This window comes from Lactuca serriola, chromosome 4 (assembly GCF_051521515.1).
Source record: "Lactuca serriola cultivar US96UC23 chromosome 4, Lser_US96UC23_V15, whole genome shotgun sequence".
Lineage (NCBI taxonomy): Eukaryota > Viridiplantae > Streptophyta > Magnoliopsida > Asterales > Asteraceae > Lactuca > Lactuca serriola.
Window position 1 is genome coordinate 283,525,722 of NC_136411.1, and position 19,751 is coordinate 283,545,472.

A 19,751-nucleotide genomic window follows, 5' to 3' on the forward strand; every position below is an offset into this window, starting at 1 on the left:
ACCGGAGAGGTGGAAGTGTTGAGAGATACTGCTTCTGATGGAGATGGTCCAGAAATGTCAGCATGTTGTTGTTGGGCTGCTGGAGACACAAGAACTTCAGATAGTTTTGATGTTTCAACTGGTTCGAAGAGATCATCATAATTGACTTCTACTAGATTTAAAGGACCAGAAGAGGCCGGAATGTCACATTCCATGATTGCGGTGGTTTTAGTGGATGAAGGGGCATCGTGAATGTGAGAATCATTGAATTTTACATCGAAGCTTTCAACGATCAGCCTTGTACGTCTGATAAGCACTCGATAAGCAACCTTGTTAGTGGAATAACCAAGGAAGATGCCTTCATCAGACTTAGGTGCAAATTTATTAAGCTGATCTCTGTTTTTGATCACGAAGCATCTACACCCAAAAATATGAAAGAAACGAACATTTGGCTTGCGGTTGTTAAGACCTTCGTATGGTGTTTTGTTGAGACGTTTGCACACAATGCTTCGATTTTGGACAAAGCATGAAGTTGCTACAGCTTCAGCCCAAAAGTAGAGAGGAAGGTGGGCGAAGTTAAGCATGGATCTGGCTGCTTCTACTAATGTGCGGTTTCTTCTTTCGATGAAACCATTTTGTTGCGGAGTGTAGGTTGCTAAGAAATTGTGAGAAATACCCTTGGAGACCAAGAAACTTTTGAGAATATGATTAGTCAACTCGGTTCCATTATCACTGCGGATGCGTCTGACTGGAAGCTTGGTCTGAAGTTCTATATCTTTGATGAAGTTTATGAGAATCTGCGGTGTTTCTGATTTGAGTCTGAGAAAGAAGACCCATGTGAAGCGAGTGAAGTCATCAACAACAACCAGTATGTATTTCTTGTGGTAGAGACTGACTACAGTTGAAGGACCGTAGAGATCCATGTGTAATAATTCCAGAGGTTCTGAAATAGACGAATCCATTATTAGAGGGTGACTTGCTTTGACTTGTTTTCCACATTCACAAGCTGGACAGAGAGTATCGTTGCTGAATTTGAGAATAGGGAGACCGCGGACAAGTTCTCCAGTGACCAGATTGTTGATGTATCTGAAGTTTAGATGAGCTAGCTTGCGGTGCCATAGCCAGTTGACTTCTGATACAACTTTAGAAAGAAAACACAGCTGCGGTTTACCAATGATGAGAGAGATATCCATAGGATACATTGTGCCTTCGGAGTGAGACTTAATTAAGAAAGTGTTTTTGTCACATGTCATTATGTAACATAATTGATCATCAAATTCCACTTAATGACCTGCTTTACATAGTTGGCCAACACTGATGAGATTGTGTTTAAGGCTTTCTACATAAGCAACCTTCTGAATGGAAAAGTTGCCCGTGGTGAGAACACCGTAGCCTTGTATGATGCCATTCGCATTGTTTCCAAAAGTGACATTTCCACCATTGCATATAGGCCTGAAATCCCGAAGGTACTCTAACCTTCCGGTCATGTGCAAGGAGCAGGCACTGTCGATCAACCATTCTTCTTCTTGATCCTCCTTGCACAATGCCTACAAAAACTAAGTGGTTAATTTGGGCACCCAAGTGAGTTTGGAGCCCAAGGTTACATATGATGTGTTAATCGATGCATGATGCGAGGTGGCAGGGACAGGTTTTAAGTCAACATTCAAACCTAGTCCTGGGTGTTTGAAGTTCTTTGGAGTTTTGTGAGATTGTGAGTAATTGTGAGTATTTTTGAAGAGATTAGAATTGACCCTGAAATCCTGGGTGTTGGAAGTTCTTTGAATTCTTTTATATTGACATTGACAAGAGAACTTTTTGTCATTTTTTCTAACATTTGACCTGTTCAGAGTTTTTGCAGAAAAAGCATGTTTTTGTCCATTCCGAGGATTGACCTTTTTGTTTGTGTGTTTTGAAAAGGTGTTTTGTGCAGGTTTGGCAGGTGTGAAGGCACATGCAGAGCTTTTGTGATGTGATTTCTTAAACATTTGAGATGACCTTTTGGGTGTCGGAGTTGGCAAAATTCCTTTCCATTTTTGGTATTTTGACACGGAAAAGGTTGGAGTAGGTAAGATACCTTTCCATTTTGGATGATTGATAGAATAGATTTTAAATCCATTTGAACGAAAAGGATTATCCTCATGTTTGGATATTTTTTGAGTATTGTCAGAAACAGTGAACTCCTTTCTTTTTGTTTTCTTGGAAACAGTTTTCTCGAAATGAAAATGTGAAAAAGTAACCTTCTCAGGACTTTTTGACTTAGGACACTTCACAGATTTCTTAACTTTTGAACAAATTTCTCGTTGCTTGCCACGAGAGCGAAATTCTTCTTTAAAAACTCTTTTCGCTTCGGTCTTAGGAGAACCACAGTCAGTGATATTTAATTGCGGTTTCCTAGAATCTTTAGAAGATTTTGAAAAATAGTGACTCGATTCATCTGAACTTGAGAAGTTAGGACTTTGAGAACATTGACCAAATTCAAAGTTTTCAATTGGTAATTCATGATTAATTGGTTCAATGGTCACAGAACTCCTGACTTCAATCAGTGGAGTAGTGCTTTGGACTACCGCAGAGTAAGTCTTTATGAGTACTTTCTTGGGACAATTGATATTAGGTAATGTGACAAATTGCGGTATGTGACTGTAGTCAGAGACACTGCGGTCAGACTGTAAGGATGAAAAGTCTAATGAGACTTCAGGACTTTTAATAACAATTTCCTCATCCACTACGGATGATGTCTGAGAATCTGTGTTGTTAATTTGAGTAGAAGATTCGGGGAGAATCTCTTCTATAACACAATTATTACTTATATTATGATGTTTTCCAAAGTGGGCTTGGATATCCTTAGGAAATGTTTTGTCATTGACTGGAAATAAGAAGCTGCGGTCTGGTGGGACATAGGGACGTTCCGGTGTGAACCGAGGTGATGAGTCCGTTGCAGTTGGGTAACCATTGGACCAACCCCAGTTAAAACTGTTATCAACATTCCCATTATTAACAAGATTGTCAATGGCCTCAGTTTCATTAAACAACTTTTCAATAAAAAGATTTAAACGTACAGTTTCATTTTGTGCTAGATCTCTTTGATTTAAGGCTATTTCTAATTGAGTTTCACTAAGCATTCTAGCATGTTTTTCTAACATTAAATCCTTCTCTAACATTGCTATTTTGAGTCTCTTATTGTCCAAATGTCCTCTAACATGGAACATCTCCTGCGAAGTGATGTTCTTCTCATCTAGGGCTTTATTGTAGTCTGTAAGGACGGCAGCACAAGTGTCATTGAGTGTGTCTATGAAAGGTTGACAATCATGCATGTTGTAATTTAAAGTTTGAATCATGAGTTTTACCTATTCCACAATGCTGAGAGTTCCATCTTTAGCCATATAGCAATGGTTCTTCTTTAGATTGGTTGAACCATCTTCATCAACAGTTGCCACCATATAGATCTTGCCTTTCCCTTTGCTAAGGACATCTTCATCTTTGTCTCCTGATGACCACACTTGATGATTCCTCTTCACTTGAGCAACGTAGACATTCCCCTTTTCTTTATCTTCTAGTTTTTGAGCCATTTGAAGATAGAAGGTTCTATCTTTTACTACGTTTTCCTTGCAATCTTTGGCAAAGTGGTTTTCCTTATTGCATTTGCGACATATGATGACATCACTCTTGTCTTCTATAGAGGTACCGGAGTCAGTTGATTGGGACTGCAGTGGTACTTCTTTGGACTAAGTCTGCTGAGACTGCGGATTGGTCCCAATACAGTTTGATTGAAGGAAGGATTGTACCTTTTAAGATCTTTAGTGACAAAGAAGTTGATGTCACTGCCCGTGTTGATGCCAGCATCCGCATGCAAGTCTGAGATACATAGCGACCAGAGCCGTGCAAATGTGAGCTCGGTTGGGTTCCCCTTCGGGTGCTCCTTGGGAATATACTGAATGAAATCATCCCAAAGGATTTGCCCATAGTTGACTTCGTGTCCGGTGAAGATTCTCCAAACCAATTCCAAGAGCTTGAGTCCCATGTTGTCGATGCCTCCGGTTCTGCCAGATAGGCAGCGGATCACGAAGTGACATACAAGATGCCATACCGCAGGCAGTTGGTTCTTTTTGAATTCACCAATCCCTCGGATTGGTTTCTGATACCCCATCTTGTAGAGTGCGCCTGTGATGTCATCCATTGATGGTGAAAAGAACTTGATGGATGGATGAACCAGAAGGTTAATGGCAGTTAAGAACTTTTCTTGGTCAAGATGACCAAAGAATCGTTGATGAGGTTGAGATGCACTTCTTAGGGGTTTTCCAGTGGGCGATATGTAGAAAGTGCACATTTGAATAGAGTGGATACTGGAACAACGTCTGTAAATGCATCGAATGGACGAAACATAATGTGGTTCTTCAGGTATTTGATCATAAGCTTGGTTGGGGCATTGTAGGAGGGGTGATCTTCAAATATTGCTCGGAAGTTGCTTGATGCGATTGAAGGAAAGTCTGAGCCTATGGGATTCACGGAACGAGAAGCCTTCGATTGCTTCTTTGAAACTCCTGATTTCACCATCATTCCCTCTCCAAACAATCTAGAGTTCTATGTTCTACTTTTTCCTCAAACATTCTCCAACTTCAACAATGGTGAAATCAGGAGTTTCAAAAAGCAATCCAAGGCTTCTGGTTCCGTGACTCCCACAGGCTCACACTCTCCTTCAATCACATCAAGCAACTTCCAAGAAATATTTGAAGATCACCCCTCCTACAATGCCCCAACCAAGCTTATGATCAAATACCTGAAGAACCACATTCTGTTTGGTCCATTCAATGCATTTACAGACGTTGTTCCAGTCTCCACTCTATTCAAATGTGCACTTTCTGCATATCGCCCACTGGAAAACCCCCAAGAAGTGCATCTCAACCTCATCAACGATTATTTGGTCATCTTGACCATAGAAAAGTTCTTAACTGCCATTAACCTTCTGGTTCATCCATCCATCAAGTTCTTTTCACCATCAATGGCTGACATCACAGCCACACTCTACCAGTTGGGGGTATCAGAAACCAATCCGAGGGATTGGTGAATTCAAAAAGAACCAACTGCCTGCGGTATGGAAGCTTGTATGTCACTTCGTTATCCGCTGCCTATCCGGCAGAACCGGAGGCATCGACAACAAGGGAATCAAGCTCTTATAATTGGCTTGGAGCATCTTCACCGGACACGACGTCAACTATGGGAAAATCCTTTGGGATGATTTCATTCAGTATATTCCCAAGGAGCACCCGAAGGAGAACCCAACCGAGCTCACATTTGCACGGTTCTGGTCGCTATGTATCTCAGACTTGCATGCGGATACTGGCATCGACATGGGCAGTGAAATCAACTTCTTTGACACTAAAGATCTTAAAAGGTACAATCCTTCCTCTAATCAAACTGTATTTGGACCAATCCGCAGACTCCCCACTCAGATTCTTACTTCTCTTGGTCTTGAGACTGCTGATGTCTTAGACCACATTGAGGCTACGGAGGGTATTGCCCCATACCCTTCTACCCCGCCTCTTCCATCCGCAGCCATTAACCCTGAGGGTACCGCAGTCCCCTCTGCCACTACTTTATCCAATCTTTCTCAAAGAAGAAAGTAGTTAGTTTCCAAGAAGAAACAAAGAATACCCAAGAAGGATGCTCCCAAACCAACCGCACCCACCAAGAAACGCAAATCCAAACCAACCACTATATCAAGTAGTGATTCTGAAGAGGACAGACAACCGATATCGGTCCTCAAGAAAAGAAAAACCACCACTACCTCTAGCCAAATGCGTGACCGGACTGATACCTCAGCCTCTCCACAGGCTCGGGTAGTCCTTGGGATTGCCGTAGATCCATTCAATACCACCATCGAATACCACTCAAGCTCATCAAGTGAGCATGTCACACCCCTCTGGTATCACCCCAAAGGGATGATACTGGTTCTCGCCCTAAGGTCTCCAGGGCTTCCCGACTGCATCTATTTTCTTCAGAGGAGTTGCACTCCATCCTTAATTCAGTCACCCAAACACTACAAACACCTTCCCATCCGCAGGGCTCTTCTTTCGCTCATGCCAGAACTGGGCCGTGGCCAGACTTGACCACGGGTCAAGGAGACCAAGGAAGCCTAGGAAATCCTACTCTGATTTCATCTTTTACAGGTGGTTTAGGCACGATGAGCACTAACATGCAAGGATCCGTGAACCCAAGGGACACCTTGGTGCAAAATCAAGGAATTGACGGTAGCAACTCTAGCGACTCTTTGAGTCGTTATAAACCAACAACTGAAGCTGAGATCAAAAAATATGAAGCTTTCAGAAGGGCCTTCCAAGCCCGCAAGGAGCAACAAATCAAACAGCAGCAACAAAAAGAACAGGAAATCCAGTCGGTTGCTAACTATTAGGCAAATGCAATCAGTAATGCCCATACTGTAGCAACAATTCAAAAAGTTCAGAACTGGATGGATCAAATGGCAGAGACAATGTTGAAAGCTCAAGCTTCAGGCGCAACCGCGGGTACCTCCAAAGTTCCTCCTACTCCAACTTCCATTCCATCTGCCAATCCTACAGTCAACCATCACAAGACGAAGGCCCTGCAATTGAACTTAGCTCAGCTCCTACCTTCGGTCTTGATGATGAAGACATCCAAGAAGTCAACAAGCCAAATCCTTCAGACGATGACCTGATGATGTTTGAAGAAGAAGAGGAGTCCAGTGGTTCTCAACATTCGACTTCCAAGCCTAAAGAGAAGAAGAAAAAGAAGAAGAATGTTGACCCGGAAGGAGTTCATGAGCCTTCAAGCCAAAGTCGATCAGATCTTGATTGCGGTTAAACCTACTCAACAACCATCTGATGACACTCCAGGACCGCAGTGAGCTTCTTGTCTTGAGCCTGCTCTGAACCTTCGTACAAGTTTTTGAGGACATCCTAAATCTCCTTTGCTGATTTGCAATTTATGATGATGTCAAAGTTGTCAGGGGCAACTCCACAAGAGATTTCATAAAAGGCAATAGCATCACTTTCCATTTTGTCTAGATCATCTTTTGTGGGACGATTCAAAGCTGGTTGACCTCCTCCAAGCCTTGCTGTGGCTTCATCAGTTTGAACAAGGGTAAGGACTGGAATGTGGGGTCCTTCTTCTATAGATCTCCAGACATCTCTACCAAGTCATCTGAGATACCTTTCCATCCTTTGAGACCAGTGGTGATACTCATTTGCAACTAGTATTGGGGCTCAATTGGAACCACCAACACTGTTGGAAACATTCAGTGATAATGATTGTGCCATTTGAAATTTTTGTTTAGAGACGAGCTTCAGTGGTATAGAGGGCTCTTTGAAAAATCAAAGTTCCGATTTTCAAAAAGCAACCACTCTAGCTCTGATACCAATTGTTGAGAGAAAAACTTTGAGATACACTTGAACAAAAATGGTTAGAACAAGTATATAGCAGAATAGTTAATCTTGAAAGATCTGTTAGCTCAATTAATATTAATAGTTAGAAGTTAGTGAGTTAGATGCGGAAAGTAAGGTAATGTAAATGACAACAATTGTTATATCAAGTATACACGTAAGTTGATTCATAACTTGGAATGGATTCAAACCAATGTTAGTAAGTGAGATCGAACTTAGTGAGTAAGTCACAAGGACTTGCTCCGAAGAGTGGTTATAATCTGATATGTTTAAGTAAGAAGTGGAGAGTGAAGAGAGATAGAATGATAACTTTTGAATTGTATTCAGATAAAATGCATAAGTTATCACTGAACAGAAGTTGTAAACATTATAGAAGAATACGTCTCTTTTTATAGAGACATAGAACTACACTAGATTACAACTCTATAAGCAGCCATGTAAGGCATACAGGATAATAGAGTGTATTACATAAAAGACAAATAAAGTAATCTAGCTAATGACTGCGGTAGCTGACTCCAGGTGCTGATGTGGTTGCGGTAGAGAGATGGTTACGATTGCTTAGTTCAAGAGGGTCACTTTCATGATTCAACACATTGACATGGTATTGAACTCATTGCCTGATTATTATAGTCGGTTTATCTTAACTTACCATTTGAACAACACTGAGCATACACTGGCCCAATTGCACAACTTGTTGCAGACTGATGAAGTAGGGATGAAGGGTAAAAGTATAGCCTACACTCCTGCAAGTGATCCTATTCTAGCTATTGGACATGGAAAGGGGAAAAAGAGGAAAGGTCCTCCTAAGCAAAACTGGAAGGCAAAGGTCCATGTCGGGTCATCTAGCAGTGGCCCGAAAGCTAAGCCCAATGCTTCCATTCCCCATGTTTATGATCTAAAGGAAGTTGTTTGCTTTTATTGCAATCAAAAGGGGCATTGGAAGAGAACCTGTCCACAATATCTGCAGGATATCAAAGATGGCAAAGTGAAGCCATCTTCGGCAGGTATTTACACTATTTCTTCTAATAACTCATTATCTTCTCGTTCATGGGTCCTTGATACAGGATGTGGTTTTCACATCTGTTCTGATTTGCAGGGGCTAAGGGAAAGTGACGAGATAGAGCGAGGAAGGATAAACTTGATCATGGGAAACAAGAAGTCTTCACCAGTGACCAAGATCGGAGTTTATCAACTTTTGAATAGTAATGATGTTCGATTAGATTTATTGAATTGTTGCTATTCGTCTGAGATGACGAGAAACATTATTTCATTTCATGCATTGTTCAGACAAGGTTTTAAATATTCTTTTAATGATTTGAATGGTTCAATTTCGGTTTATAAGAATGGTGTTTTCATGTTTGAAGCTTTACCTTGTGATGGTGTGTATGAAACAGTGACTTGTGTTGATAGCTTATGAAATAGTGTGTTTAATATTGACTTGTCTAATAGTGTAGACAAGGCATGCTTGTGGCATTGTCGTCTTGGATACATTAACAAGAAACGCATAGTCCAACTCCAAAAGGATGGAGTGTTAGAATCATTTGACCTAAAATTAGATGATCTGTGTGAATCTTGTCTTTTAAGAAAGATGACAAAATCACCATTCACAGGTTCTTGTGAAAGAGGTGAAGGTCTATTGGATCTCATACACACAGATGTGTGTGGGCCCTTCAGATCAACCACAAGAGATGCTAATCGATTTTATGTAACTTTCACTGATGATTATAGTAGATATGGTTATGTATACTTAATCAAACATAAGTCAGAAACCTTTGAAAAGTTCAAGGAGTTTAAACATGAGGTCGAACATCAATTAGGCAGGAAAATAAAGGTACTTAGATCCGATAGAGGCGGAGAGTATCTTAGCATTGAGTTCAACGACTATCTAAAGGAATGTGGGATAGTCTCACAATTGACTCCTCCTAGGACACCACAGTTAAATGGTGTGACCGAGAGGCGTAATCGAACCTTGTTAGACATGGTTCATTCTATTTTGAGTCGTGCTCCACTTCCAATTCATTTCTAGGGCTATGCCTTAGAAACAGCCGCCCACATCCTAAATCTTGTCCCAACAAAGAAGGTTGCCAAAACACCTCATGAAATGTGGACAGGGAAAGTTCCCTTGTTAGCACATATTAAATTCTGGGGTTGTGAAGCTTTTGTAACACGAGAGACTCACAACAAGCTAGCAGCAAGAAGTGAGAAATGTGTTTTTATTGGTTACCCAAAATAGTCTTTTGGATATTTGTTCTACAGACCTAGTGAGAACGTGGTGTTTGTAGCATGAAGAGGAGTCTTTCTAGAAAGAGAGCTCATATTCAAAAAGGACAGTGGGAGTACCATTGACCTTGAAGAGATTCAAGAGTCAACTAATGAAGGAACCTTAGATGACACTAGCACTCAACCAGAGGAAACAGTTCCTATTGAACCAGTTGATAAATCATTACCTCTTCGGAGATCCACTAGGGTGAGTGTGCCACCTGAGTTGTATGGTTTTCATATTACTTTAGATGGTGACACATTCATCAGTGATAGGACATTGGTGAATTTGGATGAACCAGTCTCTTATAAGGAAGCAATGGCAGGCCCAGAGGCTTCCAAGTGGAAAGAGGCAATGGACAACGAGATAAAGTCCATGTATGACAACCAAGTTTGGAACTTGGTTGATAATGCACCAGGTCGTAAGACAGTTGGGTGCAAATGGATCTTCAAGAAGAAGACAGACATGGATGGGAATGTACACACATTCAAGGCTAGACTGGTAGCGAAAGGTTTCACACAAACCCAAGGGTTGCCTATGATGAAACATTCTCACCAGTAGCCAAGATTAATCTATGAGGATATTGCTCGCCATAGCTGCCTTTCATGGCTATGAAATCTGGCAGATGGATGTCAAGACTGTTTTCCTTAACGGGAAGCTGGCTGAGGATGTTTACATGAATCAGCCAGAGGGTTTTGTCAATGCAAAGTTTCCCAATAGAGTGTGTAAGTTTGAGAAATCCATTTACGGATTGAAACAAGCATCTCGCAGCTGGAATCTTTGCTTCCATGAGAAAGTCAAAGAGTTTGGTTTCTCTAGGAGTGAAGATGAGTTTTGTGTGTATATCAAGGCTAGTGGGAGTATAGTAACTTTTCTGGTGTTATATGTCGATGACATATTACTCATTGGTAACGACATTCCAACCTTGAACGAAGTTAAGTCTTGGCTTGGAAAGTGTTTTTCCATGAAAGACCTTGGATAAGCTGCCTATATTCTTGGGATTAGGATATTGAGAGATAGAAAGAAGAGACTAATTGGACTTAGTCAGAGCACATACTTGGATAAGGTACTAAAGAGGTTTAGTATGTAAAATTCCAAGAAGGGAGAGCTACCTATCCAGAGCAACACAAAATTGAGTAAGACTCAATGCCCTAGTATAGACGAGGAAATAGCTGACATGAGTCGTGTACCTTATGCTTCCGCTATCGGATCGATCATGTACGCTATGACATGTACTTGCCCTGATGTGACATTTTCTTTGAGCATGGTCAGTCGCTATCAGGGAAACCCGGGTAGAGCTCATTGGATAGCAGTAAAGAATATACTCAAGTATTTGCGGAGGACAAATGACTGGGTCCTTGTACTTGGTGGAAATGATACTTTGAGAGTAGATGGTTACAGTGATTCCAACTTTCAAACGGATAGAGATAACTTCCGTTCTCAATCTGGCTGGGTATTTCTACTGAATGGAGGAGCAGTTACTTGGAAAAGTTCCAAGCAAGATACGATGGCTGATTCTACTTGTGAGTCAGAGTACATAGCAGCGAGTGAAACGTCTAAAGAAGCAACTTGGTTGAGGAACTTCAACGGGGATGTCGGAGTTGTTCCAACCATCCAGGAGCCTATGGAACTATTCTGCGATAATGAGGGAGCGGTTTCCTTAACTAAGGAACCCAGAGACCATGGTAAAAACAGACATATCGACAAAAAGTACCATTTCATCAGGCATAGAGTAGAAGAAGGCCATCTTGTTGTAAAGAGGGTATCATCTGAAGATAACCCAACAGATCCCCTCACAAAGGGTCTGAGTAGGGCTAAGCATATTCAGCATGCTCGAAGCATAGGGCTGACAGATGATATTAGTTTTAGTGGTTAGATTAGTCTTGTTCAGAAACTTGTTACAAAGTGAATGTAATTGACTTTTGGTGATTAAATAATAAAGTATTATTTATGAGTTTAATACCTTTTGTCAATTGTTTATTATTCTGTTTCATATTTTGCATGTTTTACTTCCCGAATAATATGATTGTTCAAAATCCACAGTCGCTCGTACTTTTGGAAGTAAGTAGTGAATTAAGACTGTCATGAATTGGATTGCAGATTGTCTAAGGATAGACATAGCAATAGAATTGCTGCAATGTTCATGAGTACTCAGAGAGTGAGATTTGAGTATTAGATAAAACCACGCTCAGAGTATTACTTCATAGAATTCATCATGAGTAATACTGAGATGATAATATCTATGATCTTGACACAGAGATATATGAGTTGTAATTTTCAAGTCGGCTATACATTGGTGATACGAAAACGCATCAGTAACTTGGTGTTATAAAACGTATTTTCATGCATGGTTTGATGAGTAAAAGATAAAAGCATATGAGTCAATGTTTATTCGTTCCTTTTGCCCTAACAGGAAAAGCGATATATGTGGGCCCCTCGATGATTTGGTGTTGACTTTTGTGTTTGGCCCAGCAAGGACTAAATTGATGTGTTCGATTAGAAGTCCTATATCATCACAAATCAGTAATCGGGAAACATAGATTCTGGACAAAGAGATGGATTGTATTCCATGTATTATGTCTATGGATATCTAGTAGAATGAAGAGTCATGTGATCACTTATCTTAGGACATGTAACTGACTGGATCAGAGTTCGACAGTAGCTTTTGGAAGCTACAATTTGCTGGTCAAATTTAGAAGTCATACTAGCAATTATAGTTACAGACTTATCCAAGTGGGAGACTATTGGATTAGGTGTCTAAGCCCATAACTATAATTGGTATGTACTTGAATTGATAGCAACACAGTCCTTTTGGGTTGCCCTCAAACCTAGCAACCGGACAAGGAAATTATGAAAGGAGAGATATTGATTTATTATAAGATTAATAAATTAATATAAATAGTTTATTGATATGTTAAAAGATTAATATACTGATTAGGAATCATAATGTATAATTAATAGTTAACCAGAAATTAATTAGAATTAATTTTGGGGTTAACTGTATTAATTATAAAGTGCAGGGACTAGTTTGCAATTATCTAATAGTTGAGTGGAAGGCTCCATAACCTCCTTGGAAGGGGGTGGACGAAATCTATAGGGGAAACCCTAATAATTTCGTCCATGGGGGCTTGGATAAGGCCATTGGGTTTGCTTAGGCCCTAAGCAAGGAGCATTAGGGTTTTTCCCTAAACCCCAGATCCCTCAGCTATATAAGGAGCCTCCTGGCTCACATTTTGGGCACTCCTTCTTTTGAAGAAACCCTAGGCCGAGAATTGCATACTCCCTCCCTCTCTCTCCTTCTAGTTTCCTTCTTGCTAGTTCTTGGGTGTGATTCCATTAAAGTCATTACATTTGTGGTGCTAAGCTTCCAAGAAGATCAAGATCAAGAGGATTGTCAATTGTTTGCTATAACAATTGAAAGGTATGTAACTCCTAAACACTAGTTTGTTATTTTTGAAAATAGCCTCTCTCCTTTAGGGTTCTTGTTTTGCAATTCAAAGTTATATGTTCAATAGTTAAAACATGGATCCAAAGTAGGTTTCACGTCAACTTAGGAATTGTTTTGCTAGTTTATTTGTTTTACCTAAAACCCATCATTAAACCCCAGGCAAAGGTTGCTTCGTTAATTATCAAGAGAGATAACTAACAGTTTGTGTAGTTTCCCGTGAATGACAATTGAATACTTATAGAGAAGTATCAAAGGGATTCTTTTTCAAGGCTTCAAAAGGTGGCTTACGAATTTCGTGATATTTCAACCTAAACATAAGGTGAGCAATTGTAAACGAAATTACTTGTTTAACCAGTGTAGTCAGTGACAAGTGGCTTTGGAAAATTTGTGAAAGTGACTAGGAAAAAGAATTGATACTCACTTTGAAATCACATTCAAAGAAAAATTTAAGCTGGATTTTGTTGGGAAACAAATGTCTTGGGCTTCAAACATTTGATCAAAACCACTCATACGAAAGAATGTGATTTGGAGTATAAGAAACATTGGTACAAAAACAAGGGTTTCGTAAAAATCTGGAAGAAAGTTCCCCGTCAATTCTTTAGCAAGTTCGGATAATTGGGTTTCACTTGCATCACGATCTCATAATTTAAGATCATTAACACAGATTTTTGACATGTTTAAGTCACAATTTGTTTGATCAGTGACCTCTTGAACACGTGTCTTTGTGTGTGAAATGTGTCAAGAAATTTTGTGAAGAAAAAGATTGGTTAAGAGTCGAAAGTATCTCTGTTATATATGGACCAAACAGATAACTCTTAACTCATTTGAGAAGAGTAAGGTAACCCATTGGACTAATGTGAATGTAAGACAAATTGGGAAGAAAATTTCATATGAAAATTTTCATTAAGGCTTTCGTAACACACATAAAGTCAGTTAAGGCTTTGGTCGACATGCTGCAGCATGCGTTAAGGGACATCTTAACTAGTACAAAGATTTAAGAGAAGTACCTTCCCATAGAAACACAAGCATGGCCCTTTGAAAAATTGTCGTGAAAATGTTCTTGAAGACCTAAAAAAAACTGTTTGAGATTTGATATTTTTGAAAAGAAATACAATATTGTAAATGAAAACAAATAACAAAATAAAATCTTTTTATTGTTTTTGATTTTTCATAAACTGATAATTAATATATATATATATATATATATATATATATATATATATATATATATATTGGTTTTTCAGTTTTTCAATGAACAAATGCTAAACTAATGAAATAAAATGATGTTACCAAACACACGAAATGTTTTTGTTACAATATACAAAAATGAAGCGTGTCGAAGCCTCTTAACGCACAATAACCTCTGAATGGTTAATAAAGCAAGCCTCTAAATCAACACCTTTTTCACCAACATCATTTCGTTAATCTTGTGTACTTGAGCCTGGTACTAATTTCGCATCTAACATTCCCAGTCCTGCTAAAATTCACACAAAAGATTTTTCATCAAGAGGTTTAGTGAAAATATCAGCAAGTTGATCAGTAGTTTTTACAAAATGAGCTTCAATGTTACCATCTTCCACATGATCTTTTATAAAATGATAATGAAGAGCAATGTGTTTTGTTTTCAAATGTTGTACTGGATTATGACAAATGCGAATAACACTTTTTGAATCACAATACAATGGAATCTTTTTCATATTAATTGCATAATCACGCAATTGGCTTCGAATCCAAATGATTTGAGAAGTGCAAGCAGCAACATAAATGTATTCAGCCTCAGCAGTAGAAATTGCAACACATGTTTGCTATTTCGATTGCCAACTAACCAACTTCCCATCGAGTAACTGACATCCTCCACTTGTACTTTTTCTATCAAGAGTACAACCACCAAGATCTGAATCTGTAAAGGCTTAAATATAAAATCCTGATTTCGAAGGATACCACAATCCTAACGAAGGTGTGCCTTTAAGATAACAAAAATATTCTTTACAACTGTTAAGTGTGGTTCTCTTGGATTTGCCTGATACCTTGCACAATTGCAAACAGAAAACATGATATAGGGTCTACTTGCAGTTAAATAAAGTAGAGAACCAATCATGCTTCGAAACATAGTAAGATCAACAGCAGGTGAATCTAATGAAGGTGTTAACTTTGTTCCTACTGCCATTGATACTCTAAGCTTCGTGCTATTAGTCATTCCAAACTTTTCAAGCAAATTCTTTGTGTATTTTTCTTGATTAATGAAAATTCCTTCTCTGCTTTGACGAATATTTAACCCATGAAAATTGTTGATGTTACCCATCATGCTCATTTCGAATTGACTCTTCATCAAATTCTCAAATTCACTAGACAAAGCTGGATCAGTAGAGCCAAAAATAGTATCATCAACATAAATTTGAACAAGCATTAAATGATCCCCAACTTTCTTATGAAATAATGTGGGATCAACTGATCCTTCTTTAAATTTTGACTGTTTTAATGTAACGACCTAAAAATCAAGGGTAAAATTTTCATTTTTTATATAGCTAAAACATTGTTACCATATGATTCAAACATTCCAAATCATCATTAAGTAAAACATTTATCAGAGTTATCCCAAAATCATTCATTGCGGAAATCATAGATATGTGCACTGTCATCAATCCGAGCCCTTCATTTCCAAATCGATGATACCTGAAACCATAAACGAAACTGTAATCACGAAGCTTAGTGAGTTCCCCAGAGCATACCCCACACAATCCACATAACCACACAAACCATATCAGCTATAACAGCTACATAAACCATAACAATTGCATAAGCATGCATATACACATATAGGGAAGCCCTGTAAACCCTCTAGGGTGTTACACCGGGTGCCATGGGAACCCCCACATGGTCTTAGACCAATGCATAGGGAACCCCCCTCCCCCCGAGGTGTTTGACCTAGGATGCCAAGGAAACCCTCCAAGGTCTTACACCTAAGTGCCTCGGGAACCCCTCGAGGTCTTGACTTAGGATGCCAAGGAAACCCACCAAGGTCTTACACCTAAGTGCCCCGGGAACCCCCCCCCCCCCCCCCCCCCCGAGGTCTTCCATGCAAGTGTCAGAAAGACTACTAACATATCACATACCACAAAATCAATTAGCATACCACATAATCACTAACATACTCTCTATCACATAACCAACTAAAATGCCACATAATACAACTTCAGCTAGTGTATCACATATCATAAAATGGGCCCGCATTGGTGCCTCAGACCCATTGCTATGGTGCAGAGACTCACCTGGCACTGCTGAAGCCCTGCAGGCTCAATCCCACACTGCTGAAGTCCCACAGACTCAATCCTAGCTGCAGGATGACAAATTCTCGAATTGTCAACATCAAACTATACCCAATTAATAATTGGGCTCCACTACATAACCATAAGTACCTAGTTTGTATAATTACTACATTACCCCCAAGCTTGGCTTATTCAAGTCCAAGGCCCAATCCATAGGCCCAATGTCAACTGGGAATCAAAGCCCAACATATGGCCCAATTTTCCAAATTGGGCCTAAGCCTTTACATGGGATTATTCTAAGGCCCAACATCATATAATCATCAGGGCCCAAATTATAGCCCGTCGGCGACCTAATTTTCCGAATTAGGCCCACACCCTCATATGGGCCTTACCCTAAGCCCATCAACATATTCTAGTCCATATGAATATTCTTGGATGAACCATTAATAATCCAATTACCAAAGCCCAAAGGAAAATCCCAACACAAAGCCAAGTGAAATTAGGGTTTCACATTAATGACAATTAAGGTTAAGTGTTTCTCACTTAACCCATTTAGGACTTAATCCGTTAAGGACTTAATCCATTAATTCCAAAATTGCTTAGATTCATTTTTGCCAATGATTATTATTTAATATTTCAAGTTATTAAATAATTCACGTGTGTCCCGATTAACTCCCCAAATTAGGGTTTTATTGGCATTAGGGTTTCCCAACCAAAATACTAGTCCATTTATCAATTTGTTGGGCTTTTAGATCAATTATGGCTTTATTGGGCCAATTAGGCCCACTTGAAAATCATTAAACCCATTAGGGTTTTATTGGATCAATTAGTGTCCATTAGGGCTTACAAGGCCCATTAGGGTTTCTAACACCCTAAACGAATCGAATTCAACGAGGCAAGCACATCGCCACCCGAAACAGCGGCCGGTGGTGGTTAGGGTTCCTTTTTCATTATTCTGATTTATGATTACATTTTACAAACTCTAATCCCAAAATAAACACACTAAAAAACTAATCACACACACACACAACCACCTTATGGTGGCCGGTGGTGGTAGATGGTGGCAGCCACCACCTCATAGTGGTAGCGGTGATTCTTTTGGTTCTCGGTCAGGCATCCCCACACCACACAAACTTGAAACAGAACCGTATACTCACACAAACTCACAGCCACCTCCCATGGTGGCTGGTGGTGACTAGATAAGGCATCGATGGCTATCAGCAACGATGCAGCAGTGGGTCTCCCGATCTCTAGAAGTGAATCATGTCGGAGCAGCAGCAACGATCCAAACGGCGACGGATAAACTAGCTTCAGCGGCTTCGATCAGCGTTGCCAGTGGCGGATAAAGTTGGAAACAAAACAAAAGAGGGAGAAGAGAGAGATGGCGGCTAGGGCCACTGGAACCCCTTGGCTGTTCACGACTCGCAACTCACCGTTCACAGCGCCATAACCGAGATATTGGTTCTTTTCCGGCTGCCTGCGACGTCCGGCGACAAGGTTACTGATGGCTACACTTGGCGACGGGGCGACAGCGTGGCATCATGGTGGTTCTCCGGCTTCAGCGAGTGAGAAAGCAACGACCGACGATGGGGGAGGTGTCGTGAGATTTGTAGCCGCAAACGGGAGAGACAAGGTTGGGGGTTGGCGGCTCATCATTTTCTTAGGGTTTAGGGTTTCTTAAAAGTTGTATACCGGACACACCATGAAACATCTTGCCATGATGGCAAAACTGGTCCCTCCCCATAAAAACTTTTGCAACCAGGGCCCAAAATTTGGTCCTTATACCCCTGCTCCCCAATTTCATCCATTTTAAGTCCGATATTTACCTATTTAACCCAGCCCCCTGAAATCCTTGTCTTATACTTACCAAACAACCCCTTAGCCTCCAAAATCTTTTCAAATAAATCCCAAAATTAATTTTTAACCCCCGAATAATCCGATTTATAACATTTGGCTCTCCAAAACCGATAATCCCCTAAATAATATGAATTAATCGCGACTATTTGTTCATCAAATGTTATGTATTTATTTATTTAATAAACATGATGTTACATTTAAGAAATTGGTAAGAGTTGCATACCATGCTCTTGGTGCTTGTTTTAACCCATAATTAGCCTTATCTAATATGTAAACATGATTAGGATATTCTTCATTAACGAAACCTGGTTGTTGTTCAACATATACAGTCTGTTCAAGCTCTCCATTCAAGAATGCACATTTGACATCCATTTGATAAACATCAAAGTCTTTGTGTGCTGCATAGGCTAAAAATATTCGAACAGCCTCAAGTCTTGCAACGGGGGCAAAGGTTTCTTCATAGTCGAAACCTTCTTGTTGCGAATAACCTTTTACTACAAGCCTAACTTTATTTCGAATAATATTGCCATCTTTTTCGGTTTTATTTTTGAAAATCTATTTCAGCCTGACAATCGAAACATCATTAGGTTTTGGAATAAGTCTCCAAACCTTGTTTCGTTCGAATTTAGCAAGTTCAGATTGCATAGCAACAACCCAATCTGAGTGTTCCATAGCAACCTTAACTGTTTTTGGCTCTATTTTCGAAATAAAATCATTAAACATACAAAATTCTTGATTCGTATTAAGTACCTCATTTTTCGCACGAATCTGATCTCTTGTTAAAACTCCATCTTGTGGACCTCCTATAACTTGCTCTTTTGGATGATTCTTCGTCCATTTCTCAAGTGGTGGATATGATGGATCAAATTCCAATGGTGCATCTTCATACGTTTCTCCATTTTCAGTACCTGCCACAGAAATATTATCAATAAATTCATGAAATTCATCATTTTGATCAAGATCAGTTGTATCTGTATCATCATGCTCCCCCTCAAATTCACAATCCATACTACTCTTCTCCCCCTCGAAAGGATGCTCCCCCTCAACATTTAGAGGTGTATTGGTATGCTCCCCTTCCATATGATCATTTAGCATACTTTCACCATTCTCAGTAGTATCCAAAGTGAGTGGTCAATCATCAGTATGGTTTGATGATTAAGACGATTGATTATCATCAGCATGAACTTCTGCATCAATTGCCCTGTCTGGAACACCAAAAATTAGATCATAATCAAAATCAATTGAATTTTTTATTTTCCGTTTGATTATTTGATTCAGTAAGAATTGGTTTTTGTACAAAATTTCTGCTGTGGTGTATATGGTGATGAGAAGTTATGCGAAATTCCTTTTTCAGTTAAGAACGAATCCAACATGTTATTCTTAAACTCAGACCCATTATCACTCTTTATCCGTCGAACATTCTTTTTCAGACTCATCTCTATCTTTTTGATAAAATTAATCATTGTTTGAGCAACTTCAGATTTTAACCTGAGAAAAAATACCCAAGTGAAACGTGAAAAATCATCAGC